Raw genomic sequence first — 27429 nt, 5'->3', positions numbered from 1 at the left:
CTCTGATTATTAGGAAAAGGTTTTTCCTCCCTTATTTTGAATCCAAAAGTACCTTTTTATAACTTTTGTAACCCCATTTCCCCTAATTCTGCTCTCTGGGACCAAAGAAAGAAAATCTAACCCTACCTCCATTTGACATGCCTACATATATGTACTTGAAGACATCTGTCCTGTCTGCCACTCCGAAGCCTTCTTTTCACTAGGCTAAATATACCTAGTCTCTCCAACTTGTCCTTATATGACATGGTCTTCTTCCCCATCAACATCCTTGTATCCCTCCTTGGGATGCTCTTCAGATTGTCAATGTCCTTTGTAAATGGTGGTGGCCAGAACTGAGCACAATCATTCAAATGTAGTCAAGTCAATAAACATCTATTCAGTGCTTACTATATGATTCAGGCACTGTGCTTAACATTGAGTATTTCAAGAAAGGGAAACAAATAAACTGCTCTCAAAAAGCCTGCATTCTAATGCAGGGAATAACATATAAATAATTGCAAATTAAACAAATAAATAAATAAAAATATAAAAATACTATAAATAAATGACTAAAATATAAAATACATATATAAATATAAATATATAACATAAAATTAAAGCATAAATAAATAATATGCAGGATATATATATAGTGTGATTCTCAAATCATTTGATATGGACATTATTCCTTTTCTAAAGAAGTATAAAATCACATTCACTCTTTTAACTGCCATATCAAACTATTGACATATTTTACTTACAATTCACAAAAACAACCAAATATTTTGCAAACTAACTCTTATCGTTCCCTATTTTGTACTTTTAAGTTGATTCCTTCGACCAAAGTGTAAGACTTCATTGATTCCTATTAAATTCCACTTTATTAAGTTCATCCCATTTAGACTCTTAAGATCTTTCTGAATCCTGACTTTCATCCATATTGTTAGCTACCCTCTCAACTTTGTGGTTTTGCAAATTTGATAAGTATGTTATGCCTTTATCCAACTCATTTAGTGGTAGTCTCTCGGTGACCGAGAATGACGATTGTCTTTGTGCATTATCATCTATTGATGTACCCTCATGTGGCTTTGAAGTCTAAAGGCTGAGGCACAGAGTTTGTGGCACATGGGGCCTGGGATGCCAGTTGTTATGGGAGGTGCGGTTGTGGCCTGGTGTTGGCATTCACACGCAGCGGCAAGACGTCGACGTCGCTCATCTTCAAAGGTGGTGGCGGCTTGGTGAATGTGGGTTCGCCAGCTGCTTCTGTCAGAGGCAGCGAGTTCTAGTTGCTTTGGTGTAATGCCAGCCCACTTCAAGTTGGACTTTAGCTGATCCTTGAATCTTTTCCTTGGTCGGCCTTGTTTCCCAAGTCCAGCTGGCAGTTCACCATAGAATACCTGTCTTGGTATTCGCTGTGGGTCCATACAGATGACGTGTCCAGACCATCGTAGCTGGGTTTTGAGGACCAGGACTTCGATGCTGGTGGAGTTGGCTCTGTCGAGGACTTCCTGATTGGTGATTCGGTCCTGCCATCGGATCCTCATGATTGACCAGAGGGAGTGTTGGTGGAATTGCTCCAGCTGTTTCATGTGCTTCCGGTACAGTGTCCATGTCTCGCAACCGTACAGGAGCGAGCTGAGGACCACTGCGTTATACACTTTGAGTTTCCTCGCAGTGCTTACACCTCTGTGTTGGAGGACTTTGGAGCGCAGCTGCCCGAGTGCCTCGCTGGCCTTTTGGATCCTGGCATTGATCTCGTGGTCTAGGGACCCATCGTTGGTGATGGTGCTGCCCAGGTACTTGAAAGTATTGACATTATAAAGCTGGGTGCTGTCGATTGTAATGCATGGCTGGTTAGTTGGCCTCCCTGGTGCAGGTTGGAACAGCAACTCTGTTTTGCTGAGGCTGATAGTCAGGCCAAACAGTTTTGTTGTGTTGGAGAACCTGTCCACAATGGTTTGGAGATGATTTTCTTGGTAGGCCATGAGAGCATAGTCATCTGCAAAGAGAGCTTCCAGGATGAATCTCTCTGTTGTCTTTGTTTTTGCAGTCAGGCGGCGAAGGTTGAATAGTGTAAACCTTAAAATTTCTTAGACTTATGAATGTTGGAAATTTCCCCATTGGGAAATTTCATACTTGGAAAAAATTTCCTACTGATAGTAAGAACTCTATTGGAATGTGAACCCCCTTGGCATGGGAGGGTCCTTCTCCTCCCTACTTGGGACTGCTTTAGGACAAAAACCTTTTGCAATGGAAATGGAATGGGCTTTGACCTATGCTTAAGCATAGAACAGGAAGTTCTTTGAGTCATGATTGATTTTAGAATTGATACAATAGAGATACTTGGAATGACAGAACCAGGTCTTGGAACTTACAATCTCCACCCTTCTCAGTCTAACAGGATTTAGGAAGGGCTGCAGCAAAGATCAAGATTTAATTATTTGAAAATATGACCTTCAACAGACATGTACAAAGGGGACAGACCTCTGGGCGGTCCTGGGTTAAGCTAGAGCCACCATTGGCACAGGGAAGTCATGGACAGTGATTTCTAGATGTGAGAACTGAGGGGAGGGAACTGAGATGGTGTCCTTAAAGATAGCGAGGACTGAGGAGGTTGCTTGGCTGGAGGACCAGGAGAGAAGCCTGGCTCTGAAGGAGGAGAATTCTCTGGAAACATTTCTTGAAAGGAGGCTCTCTTGAAGGTGGAGCCTGAGGTTGGCATGAGAAGCCTTACCTAGAGAGATCTTGGGTGAGTGATAAAACCAACTGACTGATTTATTCATTCTTATTCCTTTCTTACTTTCTCTCTTTTTCTATTGATTAATCAGTGTATTATAAATTAAATTTCTCTATAAAACCCAGTTGGCTTGGGCATATTCACAAATTGGGAATATATTCCCTGGAGACCATCTTATATTTATATAAAACCAAGACACAGTAGAAAACGTATTTCAGTGGTCATAATTGATATATATATATATATATATATATATATATATATATATATATATGTATATATATATATATTTCCCTTGCTCCCAAACATTTTAATTATCACAGTTTATGGCTCCCACTCTCTTATCTACAACTATTTAACACTCAAAACTATTTTAAATCTAACAATAGTGAGCCATCCAGCTGGTATTTGATGTAGTGCCCAGGTCTAGATCCATCACAGCAAGTTGTAATACCTGGGTGAAAAATAGGTTGAATAGTACCGGAGTAAGGACACAGCCTTGTTTCAAGCCATTGGAGATGTTGAAGCGATCCGAAGTCTCTCCACCAGATACGACTTCCCCTGTCATGTCAACATGAAAGAGCTGGATCAGTTTGACAAATTTTGCTGGGCAATCGAGCTTGCTGAGGATCACCCACAATGTGTCCCTGTTCACTGTGTCAAACACCTTTGTCAGGTCTATGAAGACAATGTAGAGACTCAGGTTCTGCTCAAAGCATTTTTCCTGCATTTGCCTCACCGTGAAGACCATGTCGATGGTGCTACGATCTGGTCGGAAGCCACATTGTGATTCAGGCAGGTTCTGCTCTGAAATAGATGACAGGAGTCTGTCGAGTATAACACGGGCAAGGATCTTTCCAGCAGTGGAGAGTAGTGAGATGCCTCTGTAGTTGTCACAGGCTGCTCGTGAGCCTTTGTTCTTTTATAGGACTACAATGGAGGCATCTCTGAGTTCTGGGAGCATGTCTTCCTCTTCCCATATGCTGGTCAGCACTATGTGGAATGCCTGGAGCGCCTTTCCATTTAAGGCCTTGTACACTTCGGTTGGGATCCCGTCTTTACCGGGTGCCTTGCCTGCACTGATTTGTTGAATGGCTTTTTGGACATCCTCTATTGAAGGAGGGACATCAAGTTGTTCAATGGTGCAGTTTGGGGGGATCTGGTCAAGGGCGCTTTGGTCGACTGAAGAGGGTTGGTTGAGAAGCTGACTGATGTGTTCTTTCCACCTGTTGCTGATGCCTTTTTTATCTTTTAGGAGAGTGTTACCATCAGAGGATCGCAAGGGAGTGGTGGTGGGTTTTAATGGCCCATAGACAGTCTTGAGGGAACTGAAAAATTGTTTGTAGTTTTTCGTATCAGCAAAATGCTGGATTTCTTCTGCCTTTTTTTCCCACCATCGGTCTTGCATCTTCCTGATCTCACACTGCGCAGTGGCTTGGAGAGACTTGAATCTGTCCTTTTTAGGAGCAGAGTTTGGGTTATTTGGTCACTCCATAAAGGCTTTGTTCTTTTTGCTCAATAGGTCTTCAATAGCAGTGTTGTTCTCGTCGAACCAGTCCTGGTGGTTGCGTTGTTTGGGACCTAGGACTGCCTTTGATGTTTCCATCACTGCGTCTCTGAACTGTTTCCATATCTCGGTTGAGCTTCCAGTGAGCAGTCCCTTGGCAGACAGCTTGTCGTCCAGGCAGGACTGGAATGTTTGCAAATAAGATGGATCTCTAAGACGACTCACATTGTAAAATGCGCAAACTGTCTAGGAGCATTTTGGATGTTGAGGTGCAATGAGCATTCAAAGAGTCACTCTAACCAATTGGTGGTCTGTCCAGCATTCAGCTCCTCTCATGACTCTGGTGATCTGTACATCCTGGATGTCTCACCAGTGTACAATGATGTAGTCAATGAGATGCCACTGTTTTGATCATGGGTGCATCCATGTTGTTTGCCATTCTGAACACAGTGTTCATGATGGTATGTTTGAATTCTGAGCATTTGCTGAGTAGCAGTAGGCCGTTGTTGTTCATTTTGCCCACGCCGTGTTTGCTGAGCACTCCTTTCCATCTTTCATTGTCCTGGCCAACACGGGCATTGAAGTCTCCCAGTAGTATCAGCTTGTCATTGGTGGTCACTGAGTTCAGGACGGCACTCAGGTCAGAGTAGAACTGCTCGATGGTTTCCTCTGTGCGGGTCAGTGTTGGGCATATGCGCTGATGATTGTGGCATACCGGTCTTTGCTGAGAGGCAAATGGATCTTCATGAGCCTCTCACTGATGCCCACAGGCAAGTCTGGCAGCTGTTTGAGCAAACTTGGTAGCCAGGCCAACACCATGGATTCTGTCTTCACTTGTGGCTCTACCTTTCCAGAAGAAGGTGTATCCAGTGGTGGGTTCATTGAGTGATCCCTCTTCTGGTAAGTGTGTTTCGGTTAGGGCTGTGATGTCGATGTTATATCGCGCCAGTTCTTTACCGATTCGAGCTGTTCTTCTCTCAGGTCTTGGGGTATCCTCTCTATCGAGTAATGTCCTGATGTTCCATGCTCCTAGTAGGAGTTTCTTTGTATTTTTTCTTTGATTTTGACCTCTTAAAGGGATGATCCACCAGCCGCGGTGTGCTGACCAGGTGTTTGTAGGGCAGGCGATGTTTGGGACACCATTTCTAGTCCCCTCCCTTAATTAGGGTGAGCAGTGCTGTCCTAAAGAGGGCTGCTCAGTCGCCCAGGATGCTGCCGAATGTCCCTGCTGCCCTACCCGGGCTGAGTGACCACTGGTCCATGGGCCGCCTACGTGTAGGATCGTGACTACAACTGCCAGTGGTCACCTCCACCTGTTGCATCGCCACTCCCCCATCGCTACAGGTCTTGAAGAGGGTGGACGGGGTCAGGATAGACGAGTGTGCACAAAGATACTTGTGCATGAAAGAGATTTAAGTGGAAAAGCCGATGCACAGAGACAGTCCCACTCTCTCGGCAACAGCTTCGACAGGCCAGCTAAACCTTGTGAGGGTAGCCATTGGGTCATCGACCCCTGGTCAACCAGGGCTTTGCTCACCCAGCATGTGAAGACTGCTTCGGCGGAACAGGTGGAAGAAACCAACAAGAAGGTTCAACGGCTGAGAGGGCGACACAGCAAAGCACTGTGGAGTGCTTAGGGCGTGATGGAGCACAAAAGACAACACGGCCATCCAATGCAGCTGAGGAAGTCTCCAGGCGTAACATTTTTTTTATTTATGTGTATTATATACATATATAGTCTATTATGTGTGTGTATTTGCAAAATAGAAACCAAATAAATACAATTTGGGGGGAGAGTATTACAGTCAATATGTCAGAAAGAACCTCTTGGAGAAGGTTGAGCCTTGAGAGAAAATAGGGATTCTAAGGGGTAGAGATGGGAAGGAAGAACAGTCCAGACGTGAGGGAACAAATTTTGCAAAGATACAGAGAGGAGAGATGGAGGAACTGAAGAAAATTAAAAAGTGGCCAGTTTGACCATTCTATTGAAGGAATGGAGGCAGCCAGTTGGGTAAATTGGAGCTAGCTGGTGAAGGGCAAATTCCTTCACTTGTGTGACCTTCACTTTCCTCAACTATAAAATACAAATGCTAATCCTTGGCTTCCCCATTCTACAGGATTATGAGCAAAGTACTTAGTAAGCCTTAAAGTAATATAAAAATGTCCGTTGTTGCTATCTTTATAATATCGAACTGTCTGATAGGCGATGTTTTACAATACAAGGTACTGTCCCCACATATGCAGTTGTACAGGTCCCAAGCTATCTGAGTTGTTCTTGTAGTAGGTGTGATGACAAACCAACCACAATAAATACACTGACTCTGCCAGGGATCATCTGGCAAAGGTCACAGAAATGGACTTTGGCTAGGAGGTTATCATCTTTAGTGCTCTAATGAGGTTGGAGGGGCGGGTTGCAGGGGAGAGAAGAGGAAACAAAATCCCTGCACAGTTCTCTGACCTTGGACTCATTAACATGGTTCTCAAGTCTAATCCTCAGGCTAATTAGATAACATCATGGATAAAGCACTGAACTAGGAAGATCTGAAATCAAATCTAGCTTTAGAACCTGATTAGCCATGTGACCTTTGGCAAGTTACTTACCTACTGTCATATTCAGCTTCCACATCTGTAAAATGGAGATAATAATGGCATCTACTTTCTAGCATTGCTATGAAGACAAAATGAGATATTTGTGAAGAACTTTGGAACTCTTAAAATCTATATGCATACTAATTATTTATTATTGTTGTTATTAGAGATCTGGGGATTATAGATTTAGAGCTACAACTCGTCTTTGAGTCCATTGAAACCAATCCTCTCAACCTGGGACCCAGAGAAGTTAAATGACTTGCTCAGGGTCACACAGCTAATGATTATCTCAGGCAAGATTTGAGACCAACTCTTCCCAATCCTAAGTATATCCTATCCTTTATCTCAGCAGTGCCAAACACACAGAGCCGCATGCACAATAAGATCCAAATCAAATTAAAATGTAAGTCGGGAGGGGGGGGGGGGAGCATCTGGGTGGCTCAGTGGCTTGAGAGCCAGGCCTAGAGACAGGAGGTCCTAGGTTCAAATCTGACCTCAGACACTCCCAATACACAGTATTGGCTCCAAGACAGAAGGTAAGGGTTTAAAAAAAATAAAAAAATAAAATAAAATAAAGTGTAAGTGGGGGGGGGGGGAATGTATGGGGTGGCAGCTGTGTTTCAAATCTGGCCTTTCTAAATATGATCCCAGGTAAGTCACTTAATCCCATTTGCCTAGTCCTTGCCTTTCTGTCCTAGAGTTGTCACTAAGGAAGAAAGTATTTTTTAAATGTATTTGGGGAATATTTAACAAAACAAATGAAACTACAGTAAAACATAGATAACATTATGTTTAAAACTAAGTCAATATGTGGCCTATATACACAGCAGTGACCCCCATTCTCTTTTTTGAGTTCAATACCACTGCTTTACACTACAATGCTCTGAGGAAAAGTTCTAAGCTAAATTCAAACTTACCTTCATGTTCCAGAGTAAGTATCTGGATCCAGAGGTCGCAATGAATCTGTCCTAGTCCCTCAACAAACAAAGAACAGAGACCTGGTGCCTGCCGTCACCTTCTACCCTAGGACAGCAGCATTGCCTCTGCTATTCAGACCTTCATAAAGTAGCTTCTGTTTTGACATTTTAGGATAATCAAGGGGAGATTTTGGGTCTGTTGCAAATATTTTGAAGACAGTAAGGCTCTGGCAGGAGAAAAAGGTTTGAAAAAGAAGCCACAATAACCTAACTGCCCTACTCCTGACAAGTGACTAATTAATTCTGTACACACAGCTGCAGCAACCACAGTCAAAGCTACAAGTCCCAGTTGCATTATTAACATAAACCTAGTACCATTAAAAGTTAATGTGTGGCTTCCCTTGAACCAAGAGGTTATTACTAGATGACACAACATAGCCATTCCATTGGATGTTGGGAAAATAGAGAAAGAAAAATCTGTATCGTGTTCTAGTATCAAATAATTTTATGAGAAACTGCATCTACCAGAAACCATCTTAAATGGAAAACACTTCTGGGATTTTGTCAAATACACTTAAGGAAGTTCATTTTTAGAGCTTTTTTTTCCTTTTGTTTGTTTCTTTTCTGGTTGTTTCTAGATGATAACTAAAAAAGAAACTGAGAAGGAAAGAGAAGAGAAAAATTCACCATAAAATGGTTTCTGTGATGAGATGGGTCTAAAGATGTTCAGGGTAACAAAAGGGAAGGTAATTGTCATGAAAATTTAGTATCATGAGGAAACTGGGGGCCTAAGAGGTCCCGTGAGGGCTTTGAACTGAATGATCCCTAAAAACCTTTAGAGCTACTAAAACTGAATGATGCTTTAACTAGAGATGTAAGCAGTAGATATTTACCTGATGTATAAGAACTCACTTTGATCCAATTGATTAGGTGTGGAGGGAATTACACATCCATTTATCTTAAAACTCTCCAATAAGAGATTTTAAGGAAGAACTTTGGGAGGCAATATGCCATAATAGCTGTCATTTCTATATTGATTATATTTATATATTAATAGTTCTAAGGCTTACAAAGTACTTAATAAAAAATATCTCATTCTATCTTCACAATAACCCTGGGAGGTAAATGCTATTTTTATCCCCATTTTACAGATATAGAAACTGAGGAAGACAGTAGTTATATGACTTGCCTAAAGTCACACAATTAGTAAGTGTTTTAAACCTGGGTTTGAATTCTTGTTTTCCCAGTGCTAAGAGCTGGCTTCAGAATCTGGAAGATCTATGTTCAAAACCTACCTCTGATATACATTGGCTGATAGAACCCTAAGCAAGTCACTAATTTACGTTGGTGCCCCCAGTTAATTTCCTCTCTCAGAGCAAGTTCTGAACTGTATCAGAAAAAAGGTCTTCACTTGGTGCTCTGTACTCTTGAAAAAATTCATATTCCCAGTCAAACAAGAAAACAAAAATTAAGAGGTTTAAAGTCATACTCACGTTAAGAAAACAAAATGTGAACACTTTTCTAAAGCTTTCAAATAGAGCAAGGCTTGGAATTGTAACTTGTGGAGATTGGGGTGACGATGAAGAAGGGCAAAGATAGACCATTAGGTTTGGAATACAATCATTTTTCATAATTGGAAACTAAAGTGGGCTTTGGCATAACAAAGACCAGTTGGCTTGTTGCCAGATCTACCTCCAGTTAGAAGGAGGGATGGATTGGGAGGAAGAGAGAAAACATTTTGGGGTACCGATTAAACAAGACAAGATCATTCCAACTTGGAGGTTCTGTGATTCAGATACCATTGTCTTTCCAAGTGCTTGATGCTTCTGGACCCTAAATGGTAGTTGAGACCATGGCACACAGTTTGTATGCTGACAAAAAACTTTGGGTAACCAAAGGCCCCAGAATTTTATTTATCCCTGCCTTGACTATCAGGTCAGACCAAGGACTCAAAACCTGCCCAGAAGAACTGCGTCCCCTGCCAGCTTTACACACCCTTATAATTCTTGCTCAAGAATTGACTATTAAATCAATATCCCATTTCTATGAAGAGCATGAGATTCTGCTGCCCTACTGAGGCATATGGTGCTTGGGCTAAGGCTCCTTCCCATGGCCACCATATCTCTAATACCTCATCCCCATCCATGTCAGACCTATCCCTAACATGTTCTTATCCCATTCTACCCTATCCTTCCATTTTGCTCTACGAAAACCACTTTTATTATTTACAAAATGTCCTTATATTAGAACAGTGCCCTCCTTCCACAAATTTGTGTGTATATTACATGCATGTACATGTACACATTGGTATTTAATTTTCTCTGGACACAAAAATATGAATGCCCTAAAAGCAGGGGCTGGTTTGTTTGTTTGTCTGTTGATATTCGCAGCACCTAGCACAGTACTTTACACATAGAAGTGCCTAAGAAGTGTTTCATGCACTGAATTGAATTGGATTTTGGAGAAAACTACATTAATTAATATCTCTTAGGGCAGAGACCAGACTTTAAGCTATTTCTGGATCTCCAAAGCACACACACAGTAGGGAATCAAAAAAAAAAAAATCTTACTGAGTTCAGTTGGAAAATAAAGAGTGTAATTATAGCTCTCAGAAAGATTTTTTTTAATCTTTCCTTTTTTGAACATTATTGGCTCTCAAGCTGGAAAGGATAGAAGTCATCTGGTCCAATTTATAAATATAATTATAAAAATAATTTATAAATAAGGAAGCTGAAAGACTAAAGAAGTAAATGTCTATAAGAAAGGAAATAAACATTTTCAAGAGCTTTCTGTGTACCTGGCACTGTACTAAACACTTCATAAATATTATCTGATTTGATCCCCTCAACTAACCTGGAAGGTAGATACTATAATTACCCCACTTTTATAATTAAGGGAATTAAAGCAGATAGAGTTTTGTATAAGGTCATGTTTGAACTCAAATCTTCCTGACTTTGCCACTTCATTTACTTTATAGGCTCACCTAGGAAATAAAAATAAAGATTAAGGGTAGCTAGGTGACTCAGTGAATAGAACACTAAGCCTAGAAACTGGTGATCCCCAGTTAAAATCTGGCTTCAGACACTTCCTGGCTAAGTGATCCTGGGCAAGTCACTTAACCCCAATTGCCTAGCCCTTAATGAGCCTTATGACTCTTCTACCTTGGAACCTATTCAACAATTCAAATTGTTTCTTGTTTTCCCCTAAAGAATAAGGGTTTGAACAGAGGTCCACCTACATCTGAGCTAGAGCACAATCCCTCAAAATACAAAGAAGAAGCCACTCCCAGTGGGGAAAAAACCTCTCATATTATTTCAAATTCTTTGTGTAACAGAATCCAAATGAATAAAATTTTCACATGCTTGCCTGTATACCACCCCCATTACCACCATTACCACCATTATCAAGACCCCAATTATAAAGAGCAATGAGCTCGTCTACAGAACCACAAATGGAACTAGGAATTTTCTCAGTGCTTATGTATATGGGTCTATCAAAGGCAATTTCCATTGTTAGACCAAATTCATATTCTGAAGTGAGCTACCAATCTGTAAGGGGTGCTCATAAGCCCTGAAATGTATAAAGAGAGATTTCTTTAAAATGTCAAGACAAATTAGATACTATTAATTTGATTTAACATTGGTAGATGGCAAACAGCATTCCTCCCAGGGTATCTATTAAAAGAGAGAAGCAAGGGATTTTTACTTCTCAAGAAATTCTGTTTAATGCCCAATTCACTGGAAGAATAAACAGCATAGGGACAGCCAGATGGCACAGCAGATCTAGAGAGCCGCAGATCCTGGTATCTGTAAGATCCAGGATCCTTACAGGTCCTGGGTTCAAATATGATCTCAGACACTCTTAGCTGTGTGACCTTGAGCAAGTTGTTTAATCCCTGCAGTCTAACTGTTGCCCCTCTTTTGCCTTGGATTCTATGCTTTATAGCAATTCTTAGAAAGTAAGGGTTAAGAAAAAGGAAAAGATATCATATTATTAATGAAAAGTATTCCCCAATTGTAAATCCATCTGATCCTGATGCTTTTTTTCTTAGTTGTAGTCTATTTCATTTCTTTTTCTAAAATAGTATTATTTAAATAGTCCATTTCCTTCTCTCAGTTTAGGCAACTTGTATTTTTGTAAGTATTCATCCATTTCACTTAAATTATTAAATTTATTGGCATGTAATTGGGCAAAATAACTCCTAATAATTGTTTTGATTTCATCTTCATTGGTGGTAAATTCACCTTTTTCATTTTAGATGCTAATGATTTCATTTTCTTCTCTCTTCTTAAAAATCATGTTAAACAATGACTTATTTTTTATTTTTTCATAAAATAAACTCTTAGTTTTATTTTATTAATTCAATAGTTTTCTTACATTCCATTTTGTTAGTCTTACTTTTAATTTTTAGGATTTCCAATTTAGGATATAATTAGGAATTTTAAATTGTTCCCTTTTCTAATTTTTAAAATTGTGTACCCAATTGATCTATTCTTTTTCTAGCATGTAGAGATATAAATTTTCCTCTAATTATATTTTTGCTGTATTCCATAAGCTTTGATATGTTGTTACATTATTATCATTTTCTTTTTTCCCTTGGGAAAATGTGAATATTTTAATAAAATATCAAATTTCCAATCCTAATCACACATATTGAAATTGATATTTATACTTTTAAAAAGTTTTTATGTTGAGAAAGTAGAGAATTAGTCTTTTTTTCTTTTTAGTTTTTAAACATTTTATTTGGTCATTTTCATACATTATTCATTGGAAACAGAGATCATTTTCTTTTCTTCCCACCCCTCCCCTAGCCAACTTGCTATTCCACTGGGTATCACATGTGTCCTCCATCTGAACTCATTTCAATGTTATTGGTTTTTGCATTAGGGTGTTCATTTAGAGTCTCTCCTCAATCATATCCCCTCAACCCCTGTAGTAAAGCAGTTGTCTTTCCTCAGTATTTAACTCCCACAGTTTGTCCTCTGCTTGGGGATGTGTTTTTTCTCATAGATCCCTGCAGATTGTTCAGGGACATTGCATTGCCATTAATGGAGAAGTCCATTACATTCAATTGTACCACAGTGTATCATTCTCTGTGTACAATGTTCTCCTGGCTCTGCTCCTCTCATTCTGTGTCAATTCCTGGAAGTCATTCCAGTCTCCATGGAATTCCTCCACTTTATTATTCCTTTGAGCACAATAGTATTCCATCACCAACATATACCACAATTTGTTCAGCCATTCCCCAATTGAAGGGCATCCCCTCGTTTTCCAATTTTTGGCCACCACAAAGAGTGCAGCTATGAAATATTCTTGTACAAGTCTTTTTTCTTATTATCTTTTTGGGGTACATTCCAGCAGTGCAATGGCTGGATCAAAGGGCAGAAAGTCTTTTATTGCCCTTTTGGCATAGTTCCAAATTGCCCTCCAGAATGGTTGGATCAATTCACAACTCCACCAGCAATGAATTAGTGTCCCAACTTTGCCACATCCCCTCCAGCATTCATTACTTTCCTTTGCTGTCATGTTGACCAATCTGCTAGGTATGAGGTAATACCTCAGAGTTGTTTTGATTTGCATCTCTCTGATTATAAGAGACATAGAGCACTTTTTCATGTGCTTATTAATAGTTTTAATTTCTTTGGCTGAGAACTGCCTGTTCATGTCCCTTGCCCATTTATCAATTGGAGAATGGCTTGATTTTTTTGTACAACTGGTTTAACTCTTTATAAATTTGAGTAATTAGACCTTTGTCAGAGGTTTTTGTAATGAAGATTGTTTCCCAATTTGTTGCTTCCCTTCTAATTTTAGTTACATTGGTTTTGCTTGTACAAAAACTTTTTAATTTGATTTAGTCAAAATTATTTATTTTACATTTTGTGACTCTTTCTAAGTCTTGCTTGGTTTTGAAATCTTTCCCTTCCCAAAGGTCTGACATGTATACTATTCTGTGTTCACCTAATTTACTTATAGTTTCCTTCTTTATGTTCAAGTCATTCACCCATTTTGAATTTATTTTGGTGTAGGGTTTGAGGTGTTGATCCAAACCTAATCTCTCCCACACTGTCTTCCAATTTTCCTAGCAGTTTTTATCGAATAGTGGATTTTTGTCCTAAAAGCTAGGGTCTTTGGGTTTGTCATAGACTGTCTTGCTGAGGTCATTTACCCCAAGTCTATTCCACTGATCCTCCTTTCTGTCTCTTAGCCAGTACCAAATTGTTTTGATGACCACTGCTTTGTAATATAGTTTGAGATCTGGGACTGCAAGGCCACCTTCCTTTGTATTTTTTTTTTCATGATTTCCCTGGATATCCTTGATCCTTTGTTCTTCCAAATTAACTTTGTTATGGTTTTCTCTAATTCAGTAAAAAGTTTTTTGGAAGTTCAATGGGTATGACACTAAATAGATAGATAAGTTTGGGTAGGATGGTCATTTTTATTATGTTAGCTCATCCCACCCATGAGTAATCAATGTTTTTTTAATAAAATTATTATTCTTATCACTTGTTCTTTAACTTACTCATTCTTAAAGATTATGTTATTAAGGGAGTAGGTAGGTAGCACAGTGGATTGAGATCCAGGCCTAGAAATGAGAGGTCTTGGGTTTGTTATATTTTTTATGGTTTGGCCTGAATATTTAATTTGCAATCACCTAAAATTGTGATGTCTAAATCCCAAATTAAATTACTAAAGTAAATGGAATTTATGGTAGTTTATTTATAATAGAGGGACGATATTAAGTAATAGACAAAAGAAGTGGGGGGAGAGAGAGGGGGGAAGAGTGGGGAGAGAGAGAGAGAGAGAGAGAGAGAGAGAGAGAGAGAGAGAGAGAGAGAGAGAGAGAGAGAGAGAGAGAGAGATCACGCTCTGGTTTCCTCTGAGCCAGGTAGAAACTCTAAGCCACAGCCAAGGGAAAGGAGTCTCAAGACAATGGGCCTTTCTCAGAGGTTCACACCTCCAGAAAGGCAAAGAAACTAAGTCAACCCTTCACTCACCATGGTGAGCATCTAAAAGGAAAGCAGTCTGAGTTCTCCTGCACAAGTTCCTCCAGGGGTCCAGCTCCACAGCCAAGTATCTTCACTCCAAGTCTGAGTGTCTGTCTTCCAGTCTCTCCTCAAGAGTCTGTCTTCCAGTCCAACTCTGAGTGACTGATCTTCCAGTCTCTCCTTCAAGGGACTGAATCCTTGATCTATCTCCATGTGCCTCTGTTTCCTCTATTTAAAGACCTTTTTCTCTTGTGTCACCTCCCCTAAATTTTATGTCTAACAATCACAGCAGACATTCCTCTCCAGGACTGCCCATTCTTTCACACATGGGTCACAGACCTCCCACTCAATGTATGAAATGGGTGTTCATACCTTTTTGTGGTTAGTTTACACTTTTTATGGTTAAAATGTGTAGATCTACTTTAAATACTGGGTTAACACTTTTGGGAATTAAAAATCTAAAAATAGACTGGGGATTACAATTTAATCTTCACAATAAAGTAAGAGCTAAGTACCTTCCATTGTTACAATCAGGAGATAGCCAAATCCAATCTTCAGAGGTTCAAATCAGTCCTTAGATATTTCCTAGCTTTGTGACCTTGGACAACTTTCTTAATCCCCATAATCTATCCCTTACCACTCTTCTGCCTTGGAACCAATAGGTAGTGTTCATTCCAAGAATAGAAGGTAAAGGTTTAAAAAAATTAAGATATTTGGTGTCCAGTTAATTTTTATTTCTTGATTACATGGCCCCTTATTCAATATAATTTTATTGCATTGTGATCTGAAAAAAGATGCATTTAATATTTCTTCTTTTCAGTATTTAATTATAAAATTTTTATATCTTAATATATGGTCAATTTTTGTAAAAGATCAACTGCTCCTGAGAAAAAAAAAGCTATATTTCTTTCTATTCCATACAGTTTTCTCCAGATATTTAATCACGTCTAGGTTAAGATTTTATTTATTTCCTTAACTTTTTTCTTATGTATTTTTTGGTTAGATTTATCTAGTTCTGAGAATGAAAAATTTAAAACCCCCACTGTCATAGTTCTGTTATCTATTTCCACCTGTAATTCTTTTAGCTTTTCCTTTAAAAAATTGGTTGCTATGACATTTAGTGTATATATGCTTAGAACTGATAATGTCTCATTATCTAGGCTACCTTTTAACATAATGTAGTGTCCCTATTTATCTCTTAATTATATCTCTTTCAGCTTTAACCATGTCTGAGATCATTATTGCTCTCTCTGCTCTTTTTTTTGTCAGCTGAAGCAGAATATATTCTACTACATCCCTCTATTTTTATTATATGTATATCTCATTTATAAATGTGTTTCTTACAAACAACATATTGTTGGGTTTTGGTTTTTAATTCATTCTACTATCCATTTCTGTCTTATAGGTGAATTCATCCCATTCACATTCAAAGTTATAATTGTTAGTTGTAAAGTTATAATTGTTAGTTCTGTATTTCCATCCATTGTATTTTTCATCATTATTTTTCCTTTTGTCTTTTTATCTTAATCCTCCTCAGAAATATAATTTTCCTCTAACCACTGGCTCCCTAATCTCCACCCCTTCTTCACTCCCACTTTTATTTTCTTCCTCCTTCCTTTTAAGGTCATCTCCCTTTTCACCTCTCCTTACCCTCCAAGTTGTTAATCTATTTACACTTCTATGAGTCTCTTACTTATCCCTCTCTTACCCTCTTATTTGTTAGAATAAATAACCATTATAGTTCCCTCCCTTATCTTATCTCCTAGCCCTCCTTTTTCTTAATCTATATGACCTGATTCCCTCTTTTCATCATAAGTTGATCATAATGTTCAGCTACTCCAAGAATTCTTATATTGTCTCTTGTCAATCTATTTCCTGAGTCAGTTATTTTGTAAGAAAATGTTTTCTATCTTCTTGCATTTTTTTCTTTAAAAAAACCAACAACCCTTACCTTCTGTCTTCAAATAAATACTGTGTATTGGTTCTAAGGCAGAAGAATGGTAAGGGCTAGGCAATGGGGGTTAAGTGACTTGCCCAAGGTCACACAGCTAGGAAGTATCTGAGGCCATATTTTTTTTCATTTTTTAAAATAAGTTTATTATTTTGAGTTGTTTTGAAAAGTTGTCACCTTCCTCTTGCCCAATTCTAGTTTTTAATGAATTCTTTTCTTCAGTGAGTTTTTGGATTTCATTTCCCAGTTGATTGATCTTTCATAATTTTCTAGTATTTAATTTTTCTCATTTTTTCTCTCATTCTCTTTCATTTGGTTTTAAAAGTCTATTTAAATCTCTTCCAAGAACTCTTTTGGAGCTTATGTCCATTTTACATTTTCCTTGAAAATTTAAAGTCAGATCAGGATCCTTTTAGCATTTGCTACCTAGATGTTTTTCTCGTAATTTGGCAGATATCTAACTCACACACAACTTCTTATAAATTTTTATTTAATTTCTTATTCATGAGTCACTAAGACTTATCCCTTGGTGCCCCAGGCACATAGCTTCTCTTCTTCAGTTTTTCATTAATCATCTTTCCCTGAGAAATTAAAGTTTTCTCTAGCCAGTAGAATATACTCCATGCTTAAATAAAGGTCCCACCTTAACCTCAATTACTCAAAGAAAGTATGTGGATTGAATCTACCAAAGAAATACATAAACTAGGTGTAAGTAAGTCCTTAATTAATTTGAGAGGATTATAGTGCTTTGACTAAAATGAAAGCCAGTAATATCAGATAATCCACAAATATTTATTAAGCTCTTCTATATACCAGGAACTGTGCTAAGCACTGGGGATATAAAAAATGTCAAGAATGCCAAAAATACAGTCCTTATCCTCAAGGAATATACATTTTATTGGGGACAGGAGCTGGTAAATATATAGTTATGAAAAGTAGATATATAGAGTGTTGGTAAGTTATTTAAAAGTAGAATGTATATCATATGGTCACTCTCTGGTGATTGTCTAAAAAGATCATCTCTTTGCCAGTGTATAAAAAGGATATTTAGTCCAGAAATGAACCTGCTCAATCAATAGACCAATCCAGCAATAAAGGACTCTAGAGATTCAGGACCCTGAAAATGAAGCATTCTTAGAAAATAGAGAGTGTCCCTCATTTTCTTTTTTCCCCTTCTCCATTAATTATGTCATTGAGGAGAAAGAACCACCACATAAAAGGTTAAGAACTACTGCTAGACATTAATATATGGCATGTTCATTCCCATTTCTGTGATTCTCCTTGTATTGTTTCATTTTCTGAATTCCTACCTGGCTCAGACCTGGCTGGAATAGCTATCTCTCTTTCTTTCTTTCTCTCTCTCATTTCCTTAATTTCTTCCCTCTGTTTGTAAATAAGCTACCATAAAAGCCATTCTGATTTGAATAATTGATTGGGATTTAGTAATTAAATCCCTGGAATGGCCTCTTTCTTCTCAGTCTCTTCATTAAAAAAGCAAACCACCCCCCAAAAAAAGTATTTCCAAATAGTTATTCTATTTCTCTTATTTCTCATAAAGGTTACAGATTATTTCATATATCTTTAAAATATTTACTATTTTTAATGGATGCTTGGAAGGGGGATGTGCATGTGAGAGAAAAACAGACAGAAGATGGGTGTGTGAGAGAGAAAGTGAGGAGGGGGAGGGAAGAGAGAGGGAGGGGAAAGAGAGGATGAGAGAATGCTGATTTCAGGTGTATTCTATAGAGGACTCCAAGTCAGGAAAATTCCTTTACCAAAGTTGATTAACACCCACTCTTTTAAAATTTATTTATTTACTTATTTGTTACACACATATATTTGTAACAATGTCTTATTCATTTACTCTTATCGTTTCTTTCTCTGGAGGTGGATATACACAAGTCATTCTTCAAACAATGTTTCTATTGCTGTAGATAATGTTCTTTTAGTCCTGCTCATATAACTCTTCACAATTTTATGTATGTCTTTCTATATTTTTTTCCCAAAATTAACCTGCTTATCACATTCTCCAATAAATGTTCAGATTTTTAGAGAGGTCTCTGGGTCAGTGTCTCTGTCTCAAGTGATCTTAAAAATCCTTTAAAGTCCCACCTCAGGATCCACCTTCTTCATGAAGACTTCTCTGACTATTTCAGCCACCACTGACTTTTTTCTTGGAAGCTTTATAGTGTCTGCAATTAGTAACACACAAGGCTATCTTGGTAAGACCATTTTTGTTTCATGTGTTTTACTCTGGTCTCTCTAGAAAGCTTGTAAACCTTTGATAAGAGAATAAATTGTATATTTCTGTATTTCCCACACCTAGCATAATGCTACAGGGCACAGGGTAAGTGCTGGATAAATATTTGTTGATAGTAGAATTGAGTAATACCAGGTAGTTGATTTAGACTTTTAGAGCATGAAACAGTAGAAAGGAGAGGGATGATGTGGAGCAATTGAAGTGGGAAAGTGGAGCAGAGGGACAAAGAAGAGGGCTTTTTCTTATTCCAGTGATCAACAGATTCTACACTTCAAGATGTTCTAATTTCTTGGTCCTTCTGTCCCCAACTAGGTGGAATTAGGAACTTTGGCTCTAGCTTTCTATCAAGGCAGCTAAATAGTCCTTTTAAAAAACCTTCAGGTTTGCAAAGCATCAAACCAAGACAAAATAAAGGATACCAGCAAGATTCATTCCTGAACACTCAGGAAATCAAACAACTGTTCTTTCAGTGGGCTCAAGGACCTCCGCAGTCTCTGTGACTTTCAGTGCTTCAAAGCAGAGGATTCTAAGAAGTGGAAAGTGCTGAAATGTACTTCCCTAACTAGAACTCTTTTGCTAGCCACTGCTTCCCTTTTACTGTAATCTTCAACCATGGATAGACTCTGCCTTGGCATTTCTGAAAGGTGTGACAAGATCTCTTGGCACTGAAATGGCTCAGTTCTACTATACTGCCCCCTGTTGTCCAGCTCTTCTTCAGCAGATGGTGGTAGTCTTCCCCTCTCTAGTTCCTGAGAACTTGGCAATGAAGAGATTACATTTGAGTCTTGGCCGCTTTCATGCTTCAGAGAACAGAGTACCTCTAGCCTATTGACACTATTGTTTTATATTTAAGTCACCCAGTTCCACCTACCTCTTCAGGTGTCTGTGGAAAAGCCACTATTTATATAGCTCAATCCAATCTCTCTCTCTCTCTCTCTCCTCTCTCTGTCTGTCTCTGTCTCTGTCTCTGTCTCTGTCTCTGTCTCTGTCTCTGTCTCTCTCTCTCTCTCTCTCTCTCTCTCTCTCTCTCTCTCTCTGTCTGTCTCTCTCTCTCTCTCTGTCTCTGTCTCTCTCTGTCTCTCTCCTATCTCCTCTCTCTCTGTGTGTCTCTCTCTCTGTCTCTCTCTCTGTCTCTCTGTCTCTCTCTCCTCTCTCTGTCTGTCTCTGTCTCTGTCTCTCTCCTCTCTCTCTGTCTCTATCTCTGTCTCTCTCTGTCTCTCTGTCTGTCTCTGTCTGTCTCTGTCTCTGTCTCTCCCCCCCCTTCTGTGTCCCTCTCCCTCCCTCTCCCCATTCCAGATAGGCTTAAGACAAGCTGGTTCCTTCCTCCATTCCCTAAAAATTGGTAATTTTCCTACTGACTTCAGAACCAACCGCTGAATCTTATAAAGATCTAGAGAGTCTTTCCATAGCTCATTCTCTGGGGCAGCTGAACCATGTTATGCAAATTACCCTGGGCTAATTCCACAGGTTGCCAAAAAAATAGGGAGAAGGAGCATAGCCATCTGTTCCTAACCCATGTACCTTTAAATAGTGAGGTTTTATAAAAGGAATATTCTTGCCAAATCATGTCTGGTTTTTTAAGCTATTGCAAAATTTCAAATATGTAATAAGAAAGCATTTTTCACAGATTTTTCTGAAAGTTTTCACCATAAGTATTCCACCTTGTGATGAATTTGAACATCCATTAACTTGGGGGAAAATAGAATTTCTTTAAATCAGTCCAGAATTGTTTCCTTTCCTGGACCCAATATGTTGTAAGAAAAACTCAAATACATTCAATATCAGGAAATGATTGAATACTTGCGAAATAATTGCATCTTGTCTTGAACAAGGGAAATAATTCTCTCTGCAATTGTTTTATTATTGGTCAATTAATCAGTGTGGCCATCTGTTCAAGGGCTCTGTTGTTCTTTTTTTTTTATTGATAGAGAAAATTCAAAAGAAAGGTTCTCAATAATAGCTCCTCTTTAGTTCCTGTCTCCACTCAGTATAGTCCTTGGGAACTTAGAATCTTGCTCATTTTAACAAGATATTGTCCTTTTTCTTATAAGCTATACTGGTATGGATTATAGAATAAGTTTATTACACATGACAAACTACAGAAAGGTCACAGATAGACAAGATCAGATATACCAAACTTGGGGAGCAAAATTCCCATGATAAATAACCAGATTAAAATGTAATCACAATGGTAAGTAGGTAGCTCAGTGGATAGAGAGTCAGGATTAGTGACAGGAAGTCCTGGGTTCAAATTTGGCCTCAGACACTTCATAGCTGTGTGACCCTGAGCAAAGTCACTTAATTCCAAATGCCTAGGTCTTAAAACTCTACCTTGGAACCAATATTTAATATTGATTCTTAGACAAAATGTATGATTTCTAATGTAATCATATATATTTTAATATAATCATATATAAAAATATAAAAATAAATATAAAAATAAATATACATACAATTACAAAATAAATTAAAATACATAATAAAATAAACAAATACAGTGGTACCTCAACACACAAGTTTAATTCATTCCATTACCAAGCTCATAACTCAATTTACTCATGTGTCAAATCAAATTTCCCCATTTAAATTAATGGAAATGCAATTAATCTGCTCTAGCCCCAAAAAACCACATGAATTTTTTTGTTTTATATGCTTTTAAATATGACAATGTATTTTATAAATAAATGTATTTATAGCTACAAAAGAATGTAAAGAAATAAACTTGCATATGAATTGTTATTTACCTTCAAGGTCAGTTGAAGATGCTGTCAGGTTTTCATTTCATGGGCTATCACTTAACATAATTTACTCTCTACATACCTAACACTACATTTAAATGCAAAATTGACCTTACACATTACTAAAAATATGTAACTTTATTGATAAACTTAATTGCTATTTTTTTACTTTACTTAATTATCACCATTTTCTTCATTGAATTTTGGTTATTTTGATACACTTTCCTGGATTTTACTTAGAGTCTGTTTCAACAAAAACCTTTTCATGGAAGTTTGTTTCTTCCTCCTTTTGAATGTTTTGATAATGTGTGAAACAAGTGTCATTACACAGCTCCAATGCAGGACCTGTCGCAATTTTTTCTGGGTGTGTCTTTTCATTAAACTGTTTAATTTTTTCCCAAATCCTCAACATTTCCTTAATCTTGCTTGTACTAATTACCTCATCCACCTCCGACTCCTCTCACAGAGGAAGCTCATGATTCAAATATCCACTCTTGACTTACAGCAAAAAATTGGGGTTGTGATTGCTCCTATCTCAAATTGCTTGTGACTTAAGGTGCTCATGTATGAAGATACCGCTGAACATCAAAGTAAATAAATTAAAACACAATATACCATAAATAATATTAATTTGTGATGTTCTGAGTCAACCAACATATGACCTGCAGGGATCCATTTCTATTTGATTTTGATACCATCAGTCAAGAAAATTTTCCCCTTTGGTGAATTTTATAGTTAGAAGGAACTTCAGTGACCAACTAATTCAAATCATGCCTAAAAGAAATCCTACTATAACAAAATTTATTGTATAGCTATCTAACCTTTGTTTAAATAAATCCATTAATGGGCATCCCACCCCCTCTCCAGAGGGTTCATTCAAACTTTTTCAATCATGCTTATGTTAATTGTAGCTTTTAAAAATTCTGTTTAGAGGATAATCTTTAACTTTCCCTTAGCTTTAGATATTGAAAAGTTCTGGGCTCTAACTGGTCTACAACTTTACAGAAATTATTTCTGTCTTTACCAAGCCATTTTAAGGCTTTTGAGCATCCTTGATATCAAACATTCTTAACTACTTGTTAATTAATCATCAAAGAAAAGGTGTTCGGTTTGCTCACTGAGCTTTCCTAATTTGCTCTTAAAACTCTCTACCTATCCAGTGTCTCCAAAGGGAAACTTCACTTTCTACTTCCTGTGGCAACTCTCTCTTCCTTTCTCTTTTTGTGTTCACAACAAAAAAATGTAGAGAAAGATCACAGCTGTGTGGGCACATCCCCAAATCTGCAGTCCTCATGGCTGTATCTTTTCCAATAAGAAGAAAGTTCCCTTGGTAACCATTTTGCAGTGTTACTAACTCCAACTAATTCGCTCTTCCCTCATTGGCCTTTGAAACCCATTATTGGTTTTTTTTTTTAAGTTATCGTGCATAGAATAATAAAGATTAAAATTTAAACAATTCAGTTAAACTGAAGCCCAGTTCTTTAAAGAACAATATGCCCCTTTTCTCCCTCTAAATGCTATTCTGCTCACATGTGTTTTCACATGTTCAAAGTTAACCAGAGACTTCTTTCCAAAAAGAAAACTTCCTTTGTAGATAATTCTACTACCTAGAGTTTCCAGAATAGATTCTGTTTTTCTTTCCACTGATTAGTGTTCAGATTGGAAAAAAGAAAAGATATTGGTAATCCTGCACAAGTAGCCCACTCCATCTACTTGTCTCCTCTTTGTGAATTTTGCAACTTGAAATGATGACAACGACGACGACGACGATGATGGTGATAGCAAGAAGGCTATAGTAGCTGCAACATGTACACAGATAAGAATATATATATATATATATTTATGCACACATATACATGTATTATGGAATTAACATCTAAGAAAACCATGGAAATCCTCTTCTAGGAAGTAGCAACTGATCCTTGAAGAGCCCTCTAGAGACTCTCAGAGGAAGAGATGAAGAGGGAAAGAGCTTTCTAGGAATGGGAGATAGCCTACAAAGGCATGGAGGCAAAAGATGGGATGCTGTGTGTGGGGGCGGGGGGGAACAACTATTAATGTAATTTATCTGAAATTTTAAAGCACTATATGACACATTTTCTAGCTTAGAAGCCAAGAAGAGAGCTGGCAATGAGTATCCTCCTGTGTGGCTAACACTACCAGGGCTATCCCACCAAAAACTTAACAGAAACAAAGAGACACATGGAAATGTGCATGTCTGGTCCACCACAGATATTTATGAGAAGTGAATCTAGAGTCGTAAAAAGTACAACTTTTACCACAGTACAGAAATAAACTCAGAAATGAGTTCTAGTCACAACTGGCTGAAGGAAGGCAAAGGAAAGGGAATAAATTTAGTCAATTCCTTTATATACCCAACAATAGATCTACTTTTACCAGTACTCCAACCACACCAATGAGTTATGGTCTTGATACCTATCTCTGACTATCTCCCTGTTTTCTCATCTCTTCTGTGGGGCTAAGAGATAAAAATGCATCTCAGCCACTGTTCTTACTGCTCTTGCTGTTAAAACTGTTCTCAGTCATGTTTAATTCTCTTCTCTATTGTTATTACTACTGGTGGTGAGGGAAGAGTCATCCTTTCCCCCTTCTTGATTCTTAAACATTCTCCATCATTCTCCCTAAGACACCCTCCAAACCCTGAATCCTACAGTTTCCTTGGCTAAGGAGATATATATATATATATATAATTTCAAAATATATATAATTCCCAGAAGTCTTTGTGTTTATTTCACTACCCCCACCCAAGGAAGACACAGAGTCTGTCCTTCACTCGCAAGAGGGCTGTTAAAAATGGGAACTTCAAAAGGGTGGAAACTATAGCTATAGCAATCAATCAGTCAGCAAGAATGTATTAAATGCCTATTATGTGCTTGGTACTATGCTAAGTGTTAGAGAAACAAAGCCAAAAATCATAGCCCCTGTTCTTGAAGAGTTTAGGTTTGTGTTGGGAAAGATAACATGTAGAAATATACTTTATATTCATATATATATATATATATATATATATATATACAGCAAACATAAACTAAATATATATTAGATAGGGAAACTAGCAGTTTGGGGAAACAAAGACTTCACATAGAAGATAGTACTTGGATTGTCTTTTTTTTATACAGAATGATTCACAAATTTGCATGTCATCTTTGCACAGGGGCCATGCTAATCTTTATATTGTTCCCATTTTAGTATATGTGCTGCTGAAGCAAACACTGGCTGCATTTTGAAGAAGGAAAGGGATTCTTTTTTTTAAATTTATTTATTTAATTAATTTAGAATATTTTTACATGGTTACATGATTCATGTTCTTTCCATCCCCTCCTCACTCCCCCCTCCCATAGCCAATGAGCAATTCCACTGGGTTTTGCATGTGTCATTGATCAAGATCTATTTCAATATTATTAATATTTGCACTAGAGTGATCATTTAGAGTTTACATCCCCAATCATATCTCCATCAACCCATGCAATCAAGGAAATGTTTTTATCTGTGATTCTGCACCCACAGTTCTTTCTCTGGATCTGGATAGCGTTCTTTCTCATAAGTCCCTCAGAATTGTCCTGGATCATTGCATTGCTATTACTAGAGAAATCCATTATATTCTATTGTACCACAGCGTATCAGTCTCTGTGTACAATGTTCTCCTGGTTCTGCTCCTCTCGCTCTGCATCACTTCCTGGAGGTTGCTCCAGTCTCCATGGAATTCCTCCACTTTATTATTCCTTTTAGCACAATAGTATTCCATCACCAACAGATACCACAATTTGTTCAGCCATTCCCCAATTGAAGGGCATCCCCTTGTTTTCCATTTTTTTGCCACCACAAAGAGTGCAGCTATGAATATTTTTGTACAAGTATTTTTCCTTATTATCTCTTTGGGGTACAAACCCAGCAGTATATAACTGAATCAAAGGGCAGGCAATCTTTTAGTGCCATTTGGACATAGTTCCAAATTGCCTTCCAGAATGGTTGGACCAATTCACAGCTCCACCAGCAGTGTTATTGTGTCCCAATTTTGCCACATCCTCTCCAACATTTATTACTTTTCTTTGCTGTCAGGTTAGTCAGTCTTCTATGTGTGAGATGCTACCTCAGAGTTGCTTTGTTTTGCATTTCTCTAATTATCAGAGATTTAGAGCACTTTTTCATGTGCTAATCGATAGTTTTAATTTCTTTATCTGAAAACTATCTATTCATGTCCCTTGCCCATTTATCAATTGGGGAATGTCTTGATTTTTTTTGTACAATTGATTTAGTTCAGGAAAGGGATTCTATAAGAGAAGGAATAAGGATGTTCCAAGTATAGGTGACAGCTAGTATAAAGTCACAGAGATAAAAATTGAGTGTTTTTTATAAAGAATGTAGAGAATGCCACTTTGTCTAGACCTTGGAAGAAGGGAAGAGGATGAATGTAAAAAGAGACTGGAAAGATAAAATGTAGTCACCACTTGAAGAAGGTTTTAAAATCCAGAGACATTTATGTTTTTCTCCTGGGTCATTGTGTGCATTACCCGTCTCCTGATGTAGGTGAGACTTTTGAGGATGCTTCAAGTCCATCCTATCACAAGGTTTATATGGGCCAAACTACATAACTCTAGGCTTAGTTGTTACTCTAAGCACCTTATATCTGTATTAGTTCATGTTTTCCCATTTAAAAAGTTTCTTATTCGTTTCAACCCCTTTGATGGTTGTGGTAAATCGTTTCTATGTTACAAGCTTCGCTTCTCTGAAGTTAGAATGTCATATGAATTTAGAATTTTTTCTACTTTCTCATTAATAAACATGAGCTGTAGGGAAGAGATCCCCAAATTCTGTTGTGTCTAGCTCTCTAGCCAAAACAGAGGTTCATTCCCCACCTCCCTGCCTCTTAGGTTACAGCACCCAAAGGTAAGAGTATGATTTGTTAATTATGATCTTCTGGGTCTCTCTTTTTTTAAAAGGTAATTACAACTACATAACTCAGACTTAAATTTGAATGAATAAAAAGAATGCCCTTTATTTAAGACGGAGAAAATATCTCTTATTATGCCCTGGAATGAAACCACCCCATTATCTCTTAAACACTGCTCATCTTGGAAGGCATCTCTAAAAGACCTTTCCTTCTTCCAGTTGCACAAAGTGTTCCAGAATTGGTCCCATGCCCTTGGTGATTTCATGCCAGCTCATGGTGACTGTGCCCAGAGCTCTGTCCAGATTTGAAGTGTCACCAATAGGGAAGTCTATTTTGAACAGAATATTTCCCTGTTCTGTGTAGATTCAGTTTTAAGATGTATTTTAGGAATCATTTAAGGGAAAGCCTCCTTTTCACCACTTTAGCAAGAACAGATTTAGATAGTCTTTCTTTTTTTAACTTTCTTTGCTTTGCACTTCCTATATGCCTATGGTCACTGTTGACAGATGTCAACAAAGAGGTTGACATAGATTTTGTGATCTAAATTAATTCTAAAACTTTTCTGTATTATCACCCACAAGCAAGGCCAGTGCTTTTATAAATGTGATATGTTTCCAATCATTCAGACCTGTGTGGAAAAGATACCTCTATTTTATCACAGTCAATAGGAATGTCCATAACCTGAATCCATAGTAGAAAAATATTGTTCCGTGCCTTCAAATTTGTGGGTTCAAGGTAAGAACTAGAGTCAATAAAGCCATTTTCTTAAATACTCTGTTCATGGATAAATGGTCCCACCATGTTTACATAGCCAGAATGTCAATAGGCTCTCATTTTTCCATGAAAACACAGT

The 27429-nt window shown here is 37.9% G+C and overlaps 1 non-coding gene across 1 annotated transcript; it reads right to left on the bottom strand.

Annotated features, from left to right (window-relative positions):
• Nucleotides 1-24794: 24794 nt before the first annotated feature.
• LOC130455739 (U6 spliceosomal RNA) lies at nucleotides 24795-24898 on the bottom strand. The gene has a single exon (XR_008913833.1). It is a non-coding gene; the product is annotated as a U6 spliceosomal RNA (small nuclear RNA).
• Nucleotides 24899-27429: the final 2531 nt, after the last annotated feature.

Source organism: Monodelphis domestica, chromosome 7 (genome assembly GCF_027887165.1).
Source record: "Monodelphis domestica isolate mMonDom1 chromosome 7, mMonDom1.pri, whole genome shotgun sequence".
NCBI lineage: Eukaryota > Metazoa > Chordata > Mammalia > Didelphimorphia > Didelphidae > Monodelphis > Monodelphis domestica.
This window is presented reverse-complemented; position numbering and strand designations above follow the sequence as displayed.